Consider the following 12,500-nt stretch of genomic DNA (forward strand, 5'->3'; position numbering starts at 1 on the left):
TTATAAATACAAGGCAGATGCTAATTGAAAACACAAGGAAATTTGATCCTATTAAAAAGGCAGGAAGCTGCATTTAGTCAATTCATCATTAAATGCTTACTACAAGGCAGTGTTGCTGATGAAATAGTGCAAGAGCACACCCTCGTGGACAAAAGGCTTACAGCACCTGGTATTCCCAGGCGGTCTCCCATCCAAGTACTAACCAGGCCCGACCCTGCTTAGCTTCCGAGATCAGACGAGATCGGGCGTACCTTTTTATTTTTTTTTATTTTTTTAAAATCTTTTATTATGAAAAAAACACATAATAATTACAATATTCAAACAATAATAATAAAAAGGATGAACAATTCATCCTTTTACAAAATCAAAAAAGAAAAGAAAATAAAACCAATTAAAAAACACAATCATCCACTAAAACCAATTAATAATTAAAAGCAAGTTTTCCATTTTGATCAATTTCGATAAAAGTGCTCCCCCACACAAACAGTTTTTCAAAATTACATCCTCCATATTTATATATTAGTTCAATATCTTTCTCTAAAATACTTTTAAATAAAACCTCCACACTCACAATTTTCCCTTCATAATGTCCTAAATTCTTTCTTTGTCTTACAGCCTATCTAGCATGGCTAAGAACAAAATTCATCAAATTAATATTAAAAACTTTGCTTTTTCCATTTATACCAAATAGAAACAACCTCCTCCACTCAACCCCATTTACAATATCTTCTCCCCAATGTTGTTCTAAAAGCCCCTTTATAAACTCATGAAACCCTTGTAATCTACTACATTCAATAAAAAAGTGCATAAAATTTTCCACCTCCGTACCACAAATATCACATTCTCTTTTAATGTCTCTATTTATTTGATGTAAAACCACGTTCGTAAAAATCCTATTATGTTTCAATTTAAAATCATTATCTTCACATTCTATAGAATTATATTTGACATTGACATTCTTCCATATTGATTTTACATCTATATTTACAAATACCCTAGACCACACTTTTTCTGAAGCAGGAGCTTTTATCTCTCTTAAAATACATTTTTCATAAATCTTTTTAACTTTCAAACCTGATAAAACATGTTTCTCCCCATTACTTTCATAATATAAAACCGGTAAACCCTTAGCTCTCTCAACCACCTCTGTATTTATTAAAAGCACCCATTCTTCAGGAATACACCCTAAAATTCTCTTATACATATTTTCTATTGTAGTTTTACTTATTTCATCTTCTACTTCACAAACATTATCATAAATCGCTTGTACAGTAAGAAACCCTGGAATGACCTCGTATAAAATATCCCCAATCTGTCTCATCCCAGCCCTCATAAAATATTTACAAAACAACATCTTATTATTATATTGTATCTTGGGATTTAAGAAAATTGGCTGATTTAAAATATTGTCTAAAATGGTACACTCATAATAAATATTTGGTAAAAACTCCCCCCAAGCTTCAAACACTTCTCTATAAAACAATGGTATATTACTTAACATTTCTTTTTTCATGCACATCAATAAACCATTGTCCCCCATCCTCCCAACCTCCTGCAAATACTCCTTAAAAAATCTTTTCCATCCATAATCTAGTTCACCATATAAATATTTCCGTACCATTTTAACTCTAATTGCTTTTTTCCTTACATTTAAATCCACCAACTTCAAACCCCCCTCCTCATATCCTGCAATCAATGTTTTAAAAGAAATTTTCGCTCCTTTCCCATCCCATAAAAAATCAACTAAAATCGTATTAATTTCAGATAAAACCCATTCTGGTACATCTAAAACGTTCATGACATGAATAAAAATTGACATCAGCAAGGAATTTACAACAATTACTTTCCCTTTTAATTTCAAAGCCCTCCCCTTCCACATATTTACTACCTTCCTAACTTTATTTATAACCCCACTCCATGTCAGATCCCTAGCTTCTTGTTCCTTCACCCCTAAAAACACACCTAACACCTTAAAATAATCATTTACCACCTTAAAAGGAAAAGTCCCCTCATTATTCTTCCCAACATACATTATTACTGACTTCTCCATATTCACTTTAGCTCCTGAGGCTTTCTCATATACTTTAAAACACTCCATCACCCTTTTAACACTTCCCTCATCTCTGACTGTAATTGTGGTATCGTCTGCATATTGATGAATTAAACTAAAACCTCCTTGCGGAGTCTCTACACAATTTATAAAATGATCTTTTTTAAGGTATGCCGCTAAGGGTTCTACCGATAAAACAAACAATAAAGCTGATAAAGGGCACCCCTGTCTCACTGACCTCTCAAGAATAAAAGAATCTGTTAAAACCCCATTACATTTAACCGTACTTTTAGCCTTTCTATATAATAATTTTATCCATCTTATTATACCATTTCCAAACCCATACTTTTCCAGTACCCTAAACATAAAATCATGTTCCACCCTGTCAAAAGCTTTATTAAAATCTATACTTAAAACAATCCCCCCCATCTTGTCACTATTCATTTTATTTATCACATCTCTAAGTGTAGTTATGGTATCTGCTATATCTCTTCCAGGCACACTATAATTTTGTGTAGGTGCTATAATATCATTTAAAACCATCTTCATCCTATTTGCCAGTATCTTAGCTAAAATCTTATAATCTGAGTTTAATAAACTAATTGGCCTATAATTTTCTAGTTTCAGTTTGCTCCCCTTATTTTTATATAAAATCGATATCAGCCCTGTCACCATGGAATCTGAAACAGTATCATTGTCTTCCATATATTGATATACTTCTAATAAAATAGGTGCTAAAATACTTTCATACATTTTATAAAACTCTGCAATTAGTCCATCTACTCCAGGACTTTTATTTATTTGTAAACCCTTAATTGCATCTTTCACTTCATCCATTGTTATCTTCCTATCACACATTTGCTTATCTTCAACACCAATTTGCACATCCACACTACTTAAAATCTCTTTTACACACCCCTCCTCCACCTCCCCTTTCTTAAATAAATCCTTATAAAAATTCTGTACAGTTTCTAATATTTCAACATAATCATTTACCACTTCACCCTTTACATTTTCAATCTCACTAATATATGATTTCGTCTGTTTAGTTTTTTCTAAACCAAGAAAAAACGAGGTACATTTCTCCCCTTCTAAAACATATTTTGCCCTACTTCTAATAATTGCACCCTTACACTTCTCTATTTCACATTTGCTCAATTTTGCTTTTAAATCTAAAAACCTTTCAATAGTATAATCAGGATCACTATCACATTTCTTCATTTCTTCATTCAATTTTGTTCTTAAATAATTTTCTGCTCTTGTCATCCTACTCCTCTTCTTCCTTGCATATCTAATACTAAAAACTTTTATTTTTTCTTTAACATTTTCCCACCACTTGCACTTATCATTCCCTTTTTGCTTATCCTCCATTTCATCTTCTATCAAAGATTTAAGTCGTTTCCCGTATTCCTCATCACCTAGATACCCTGCATTCATACACCATATTCCCCCCCCTTTCCTTTCCTTATCTAACCCCACCGAAAATGTTAACCCAGCATGATCACTAAAAGTTGTAAAAATATATTTAATATCCTTCATAAAATTCCTTAACCCTTCATTTACTAAAACCAAATCTATCCGTGTCTGTTTCAATTCCCCTAAAACCACCTGCCTTCTAGAAAATTCTCTCTTATTAGGATTCTCCTCCCTCCATATATCAATTAAATTGTTTTCAACCATCATCTTCCTTAAAACCCCCCTAGATACGTCACTTCTAAAAATAGCTCCCCTTGTCATATCTAGTCTATCCATTTTTACATTAAAATCCCCAACTAAAATACAGTTTCCCTTGCACCATTTCGCTAATTCTAAAAATAAATTCCTTCTCTCTATTTCATTATTCGGCGCATAAATATTTATAATCCTAAAAACCCTACTCATATACTCAAAGTCTAAAATTAAAATCCTCCCATTATTATCATTATATATCTTCTTCACATTTTCTACTACATCCTTCCTTATTAAAATTGCAACCCCACATGAATTCCCCCTACCATTGTTTACATAAATAAAATCCCTCCATATTTTCTGTACTTCTAAAACACACATATTATCCCAGTGCGTCTCTTGAATACATAAAATATCAGAATTCTTTGTGTACTATTCTATTAAATTTTCCTATTGTTCTCAACCCATTCGCATTTATCGACATTATTGTGACCATACTAATAAATAATAAAATTATAAAATATAATTTCATTATCCTCTACCTTTTATCCAGTTTCTTTCCTCTTCCACCCTTTCTCTCCCCCCCCTCCGCTGCTTTCCTCTTCCTGTATCCTCCTCTCATTCTTTCAAACTTTTCCCCATCATCCGAGTCCGATATCTCCTCCAAGTCCATTTCATCCAGCCAACTTTTCTTCTTTACACCCTCGTCCGTTGTGCTCCCCGTGTTCATCGCCGATTCTGGAATGTTCGTTGTGCTCCCCGTGTTCTCCGCCGTTTCTGGAATGTTCATCTCCGTCTCATGTGTAGTCGTCGTTGTGCTCCCCGTGTTCATCGCCGTTTCTGGAATGTTCGTTGTGCTCCCCGTGTTCATCTCCGTCTCATATATTGTCGTCGTTGTGCTCCCCGTGTTCATACCCGTCTCTGTTATTGTCATTAAACTTAAAACCCTCTCCATTTCTTCACCCCCCGAGTTACTTGTTTGTGCTGTGCTTTCCCCTAAAACCTGTGAGTCCCCCGAGCTTCCCCCCAGTCCACTCCCCCCCTCCTCCTGAAAACTCCATCTTCTTATTTCTGAATCCATGCTGCTCCCAATTTCGTTAATCTTCTGGTCTTCCTTCTTCTCCCTTCTTCCTTCCTCCGTCTCTCCACCTTCCACCACATCATCTCCTCCATCTTCTTCTCCTTCTTCCGACAATACAACTGCTTCCTCGAATAGTACTTGACTCCCCTCTTCAGTCATAACTTCTCCACAGTTGCATTCCGCCAATCTCTTTCTGCATCTACCACAAACATTCCTTTCCTTCTCTCCGACACACTCTCTCGCATAATGGCCTTGATTGCCGCACTTGAAACACTTGAATTCAGGGCAATCTTTAACTATGTGCCCAGGTTGTATGCACAATCGACAAACTCTGACCTGCTTGTCATGGATCACCCTGAAGTATTCAGCTCCTTCCAGCGTCTCAATTTTTGTGGAATATGGCAATGATGTGACTTTTTCCGTAAATTTAACTTTACAGAACCTTGTTCCGTCAACCACCTCCGTTCCAGGCCAAACTCTCCTCCTTATCTCCGATACGGCCGTTACTCCCCAGCTTCTCAACTTGTCCAGTATCACTTTATCTTCTATATATACCGGTAGATTCATAAAAGACACCACCAATTCATTAATATTCACATCTCTCGCCAGTATCTTGTTGTCCTTTATCCGTATACCGTCCATTATCCGTTCTTTACCTTTTCCGTTTCTCATCGTAATTTCATATTTCTTATCTCCTTTCATTCGGCATCCCACCACCTCTCCACACGTCTCCTTAATTGCTCGTAGTAATTCCATCGTCGTCACCTTTTCTTCTCCCACCAACTCAATTGCCACCGTGTATTCTTTTCCATATTTCATTCCTCCTTTTTCGTTTTCCTTCCGTTGCGCATTTTCGTTGTCTTTGTCCGTTCCGTTTGTCGTTGCCATGTTGTCCGTCATTGTGAATCAAAAATGAAAGCGAAAAAACCTCCCCCAGGCAGCAAAACTGCAGGGGGGGAAAACTAAACAAAACTAAAAACTATCCAAATGAAAAAACAATAAATTATATTGCAAAATCCAAAAAAGAAACGAAAATAGCTCTCGAGCAAACACTCTCAAGCAAACACTCACAGCTCAATTACTCGCACCTGTCGTCACTTCTCCAATCAAGGATTAGCGCCCCCAGGCTGGTATGGCCGTAAGCGAGAAACAATCTCTTTCTACAACATATATAGTCAAAATGAGTCTGATAAACAGACATTGCATTTTCACCAATTAGATAAGCAGCTTGAACTTTGTGTCACTGAAAAAGTAGAAGAAATTATAAACACTGTTCCCATCACTTTTTAGCACAGGTAGTTGGATAAAATACAAACTTTATTTCCTTTCATCATTTGAACAGGGCAAAGGAGCATAATGCACACACAAGCTGCATTCAGCAACAATATTCTTGTTTGTCTTATAAATACAAGGCAGATGCTAATTGAAAACACACGGAAATTTGATCCTATTAAAAAGGCAGGAAGCTGCATTTAGTCAATTCATCATTAAATGCTTACTACAAGGCAGTGTTGCTGATGAAATAGTGCAGGAGCACACCCTCGTGGACAAAATGCTTACAGCACCTGGTATTCCCAGGCGGTCTCCCATCCAAGTACTAACCAGGCCCGACCCTGCTTAGCTTCCGAGATCAGACGAGATCGGGCGTACCCAGGCTGATATGGCCGTAAGCTAGAAACAATCTCTTGCTACAACATATATAGTCAAAGTGAGTCTGATAAAACAGACATTTAGTCAATTCATCATTAAATGCTTAATACAAGGCAGTGTTGCTGATGAAATAGTGCAAGAGCACACCCTCGTGGACAAAATGCTTACAGCACCTGGTATTCCCAGGCGGTCTCCCATCCAAGTACTAACCAGGCCCGACCCTGCTTCGCTTCCGAAATCAGACGAGATCAGGCGTACCTTTTTTTTTTTATCATTTATTATGAAAAAACACATAATATTTACAATATTCAAACAATAATAATAAAAAGGATGAACAATTCATCCTTTTACAAAATCAAAAAAGAAAAGAAAATAAAACCAATTAAAAAACACAATCATCCACTAAAACCAATTAATAATTAAAAGCAAGTTTTCCATTTTGATCAATTTCGATAAAAGTGCTCCCCCACACAAACAGTTTTTCAAAATTACATCCTCCATATTTATATATTAGTTCAATATCTTTCTCTAAAATACTTTTAAATAAAACCTCCACACTCACAATTTTCCCTTCATAATGTCCTAAATTCCTTCTTTGTCTTACAGCGTATCTAGCATGGCTAAGAACAAAATTCATCAAATTAATATTAAAAACTTTGCTTTTTCCATTTATACCAAATAGAAACAACCTCCTCCACTCAACCCCATTTACAATATCTTCTCCCCAATGTTGTTCTAAAAGCCCCTTTATAAACTCATGAAACCCTTGTAATCTACTACATTCAATAAAAAAGTGCATAAAATTTTCCACCTCCGTACCACAAATATCACATTCTCTTTTAATGTCTCTATTTATTTGATGTAAAACCACGTTCGTAAAAATCCTATTATGTTTCAATTTAAAATCATTATCTTCACATTCTATAGAATTATATTTGACATTGACATTCTTCCATATTGATTTTACATCTATATTTACAAATACCCTAGACCACACTTTTTCTGAAGCAGGAGCTTTTATCTCTCTTAAAATACATTTTTCATAAATCTTTTTAACTTTCAAACCTGATAAAACATGTTTCTCCCCATTACTTTCATAATATAAAACCGGTAAACCCTTAGCTCTCTCAACCACCTCTGTATTTATTAAAAGCACCCATTCTTCAGGAATACACCCTAAAATTCTCTTATACATATTTTCTATTGTAGTTTTACTTATTTCATCTTCTACTTCACAAACATTATCATAGATCGCTTGTACAGTAAGAAACCCTGGAATGACCTCGTATAAAATATCCCCAATCTGTCTCATCCCAGCCCTCATAAAATATTTACAAAACAACATCTTATTATTATATTGTATCTTGGGATTTAAGAAAATTGGCTGATTTAAAATATTGTCTAAAATGGTACACTCATAATAAATATTTGGTAAAAACTCCCCCCAAGCTTCAAACACTTCTCTATAAAACAATGGTATATTACTTAACATTTCTTTTTTCATGCACATCAATAAACCATTGTCCCCCATCCTCCCAACCTCCTGCAAATACTCCTTAAAAAATCTTTTCCATCCATAATCTAGTTCACCATATAAATATTTCCGTACCATTTTAACTCTAATTGCTTTTTTCCTTACATTTAAATCCACCAACTTCAAACCCCCCTCCTCATATCCTGCAATCAATGTTTTAAAAGAAATTTTCGCTCCTTTCCCATCCCATAAAAAATCAACTAAAATCGTATTCATTTCAGATAAAACCCATTCTGGTACATCTAAAACGTTCATGACATGAATAAAAATTTACATCAGCAAGGAATTTACAACAATTACTTTCCCTTTTAATTTCAAAGCCCTCCCCCTCCACATATTTACTACCTTCCTAACTTTATTTATAACCCCACTCCATGTCAGATCCCTAGCTTCTTGTTCCTTCACCCCTAAAAACACACCTAACACCTTAAAATAATCATTTACCACCTTAAAAGGAAAAGTCCCCTCATTATTCTTCCCAACATACATTATTACTGACTTTTCCATATTCACTTTAGCTCCTGAGGCTTTCTCATATACTTTAAAACACTCCATCACCCTTTTAACACTTCCCTCATCTCTGACTGTAATTGTGGTATCGTCTGCATATTGATGAATTAAACTAAAACCTCCTTGCGGAGTCTCTACACAATTTATAAAATGATCTTTTTTAAGGTATGCCGCTAAGGGTTCTACCGATAAAACAAACAATAAAGCTGATAAAGGGCACCCCTGTCTCACTGACCTCTCAAGAATAAAAGAATCTGTTAAAACCCCATTACATTTAACCGTACTTTTAGCCTTTCTATATAATAATTTTATCCATCTTATTATACCATTTCCAAACCCATACTTTTCCAGTACCCTAAACATAAAATCATGTTCCACCCTGTCAAAAGCTTTATTAAAATCTATACTTAAAACAATCCCCCCCATCTTGTCACTATTCATTTTATTTATCACATCTCTAAGTGTAGTTATGGTATCTGCTATATCTCTTCCAGGCACACTATAATTTTGTGTAGGTGCTATAATATCATTTAAAACCATCTTCATCCTATTTGCCAGTATCTTAGCTAAAATCTTATAATCTGAGTTTAATAAACTAATTGGCCTATAATTTTCTAGTTTCAGTTTGCTCCCCTTATTTTTATATAAAATCGATATCAGCCCTGTCACCATGGAATCTGAAACAGTATCATTGTCTTCCATATATTGATATACTTCTAATAAAATAGGTGCTAAAATACTTTCATACATTTTATAAAACTCTGCAATTAGTCCATCTACTCCAGGACTTTTATTTATTTGTAAACCCTTAATTGCATCTTTCACTTCATCCATTGTTATCTTCCTATCACACATTTGCTTATCTTCAACACCAATTTGCACATCCACACTACTTAAAATCTCTTTTACACACCCCTCCTCCACCTCCCCTTTCTTAAATAAATCCTTATAAAAATTCTGTACAGTTTCTAATATTTCAACATAATCATTTACCACTTCACCCTTTACATTTTCAATCTCACTAATATATGATTTCGTCTGTTTAGTTTTTTCTAAACCAAGAAAAAACGAGGTACATTTCTCCCCTTCTAAAACATATTTTGCCCTACTTCTAATAATTGCACCCTTACACTTCTCTATTTCACATTTGCTCAATTTTGCTTTTAAATCTAAAAACCTTTCAATAGTATAATCAGGATCACTATCACATTTCTTCATTTCTTCATTCAATTTTGTTCTTAAATAATTTTCTGCTCTTATCATCCTACTCCTCTTCTTCCTTGCATATCTAATACTAAAAACTTTTATTTTTTCCTTAACATTTTCCCACCACTTGCACTTATCATTCCCTTTTTGCTTATCCTCCATTTCATCTTCTATCAAAGATTTAAGTTGTTTCCCGTATTCCTCATCACCTAGATACCCTGCATTCATACACCATATTCCCCCCCCTCTCCTTTCCTTATCTAACCCCACCGAAAATGTTAACCCAGCATGATCACTAAAAGTTGTAAAAATATATTTAATATCCTTCATAAAATTCCTTAACCCTTCATTTACTAAAACCAAATCTATCCGTGTCTGTTTCAATTCCCCTAAAACCACCTGCCTTCTAGAAAATTCTCTCTTATTCGGATTCTCCTCCCTCCATATATCAATTAAATTGTTTTCAACCATCATTTTCCTTAAAACCCCCCTAGATACATCACTTCTAAAAATAGCTCCCCTTGTCATATCTAGTCTATCCATTTTTACATTAAAATCCCCAACTAAAATACAGTTTCCCTTGCACCATTTCGCTAATTCTAAAAATAAATTCCTTCTCTCTATTTCATTATTCGGCGCATAAATATTTATAATCCTAAAAACCCTACTCATATACTCAAAGTCTAAAATTAAAATCCGCCCATTATTATCATTATATATCTTCTTCACATTTTCTACTACATCCTTCCTTATTAAAATTGCAACCCCACATGAATTCCCCCTACCATTGTTTACATAAATAAAATCCCTCCATATTTTCTGAATTTCTAAAACACACATATTATCCCAGTGCGTCTCTTGAATACATAAAATATCAGAATTCTTTATGTGTACTATTCTATTAAATTTTCCTATTGTTCTCAACCCATTCGCATTTATCGACATTATTGTGACCATACTAATAAATAATAAAATTATAAAATATAATTTCATTATCCTCTACCTTTTATCCAGTTTCTTTCCTCTTCCACCCTTTCTCTCCCCCCCCTCCGCTGCTTTCCTCTTCCTGTATCCTCCTCTCATTCTTTCAAACTTTTCCCCATCATCCGAGTCCGATATCTCCTCCAAGTCCATTTCATCCAGCCAACTTTTCTTCTTTACACCCTCGTCCGTTGTGCTCCCCGTGTTCATCGCCGATTCTGGAATGTTCGTTGTGCTCCCCGTGTTCTCCGCCGTTTCTGGAATGTTCATCTCCGTCTCATGTGTAGTCGTCGTTGTGCTCCCCGTGTTCATCGCCGTTTCTGGAATGTTCGTTGTGCTCCCCGCGTTCATCTCCGTCTCATATATTGTCGTCGTTGTGCTCCCCGTGTTCATACCCGTCTCTGTTATTGTCATTAAACTTAAAACCCTCTCCATTTCTTCACCCCCCGAGTTACTTGTTTGTGCTGTGCTTTCCCCTAAAACCTGTGAGTCCCCCGAGTTTCCCCCCAGTCCACTCCCCCCCTCCTCCTGAAAACTCCATCTTCTTATTTCTGAATCCATGCTGCTCCCAATTTCGTTAATCTTCTGGTCTTCCTTCTTCTCCCTTCTTCCTTCCTCCGTCTCTCCACCTTCCACCACATCATCTCCTCCATCTTCTTCTCCTTCTTCCGACAATACAACTGCTTCCTCGAATAGTACTTGACTCCCCTCTTCAGTCATAACTTCTCCACAGTTGCATTCCGCCAATCTCTTTCTGCATCTACCACAAACATTCCTTTCCTTCTCTCCGACACACTCTCTCGCATAATGGCCTTGATTGCCGCACTTGAAACACTTGAATTCAGGGCAATCTTTAACTATGTGCCCAGGTTGTATGCACAATCGACAAACTCTGACCTGCTTGTCATGGATCACCCTGAAGTATTCAGCTCCTTCCAGCGTCTCAATTTTTGTGGAATATGGCAATGATGTGACTTTTTCCGTAAATTTAACTTTACAGAACCTTGTTCCGTCAACCACCTCCGTTCCAGGCCAAACTCTCCTCCTTATCTCCGATACGGCCGTTACTCCCCAGCTTCTCAACTTGTCCAGTATCACTTTATCTTCTATATATACCGGTAGATTCATAAAAGACACCACCAATTCATTAATATTCACATCTCTCGCCAGTATCTTGTTGTCCTTTATCCGTATACCGTCCATTAGCCGTTCTTTACCTTTTCCGTTTCTCATCGTAATTTCATATTTCTTATCTCCTTTCATTCGGCATCCCACCACCTCTCCACACGTCTCCTTAATTGCTCGTAGTAATTCCATCGTCGTCACCTTTTCTTCTCCCACCAACTCAATTGCCACCGTGTATTCTTTTCCATATTTCATTCCTCCTTTTTCGTTTTCCTTCCGTTGCGCATTTTCGTTGTCTTTGTCCGTTCCGTTTGTCGTTGCCATGTTGTCCGTCATTGTGAATCAAAAATGAAAGCGAAAAAACCTCCCCCAGGCAGCAAAACTGCAGGGGGGGAAAACTAAACAAAACTAAAAACTATCCAAATGAAAAAACAATAAATTATATTGCAAAATCCAAAAAAGAAACGAAAATAGCTCTCGAGCAAACACTCTCAAGCAAACACTCACAGCTCAATTACTCGCACCTGTCGTCACTTCTCCAATCAAGGATTAGCGCCCCCAGGCTGGTATGGCCGTATGCGAGAAACAATCTCTTGCTACAACATATATAGTCAAAGTGAGTGTGATAAACAGACATTGCATTTTCACCAATTAGATAAGCAGCTTGAACTTTGTGTCACTGAAAACGTAGAAGA

At 36.0% G+C, this 12,500-nt stretch overlaps 1 non-coding gene across 1 annotated transcript; it reads right to left on the reverse strand.

Moving 5' to 3' along the window:
* Positions 1-6,352: 6,352 nt before the first annotated feature.
* On the reverse strand, positions 6,353-6,471 carry LOC145883628 (5S ribosomal RNA). Its single transcript, XR_014395204.1, has one exon. It is a non-coding gene; the product is annotated as a 5S ribosomal RNA (ribosomal RNA).
* Positions 6,472-12,500: the final 6,029 nt, after the last annotated feature.

The sequence above is a fragment of the Salmo salar genome, chromosome 08 (genome assembly GCF_965601325.2).
Source record: "Salmo salar chromosome 08, fSalSal1, whole genome shotgun sequence".
Taxonomy (NCBI): domain Eukaryota; kingdom Metazoa; phylum Chordata; class Actinopteri; order Salmoniformes; family Salmonidae; genus Salmo; species Salmo salar.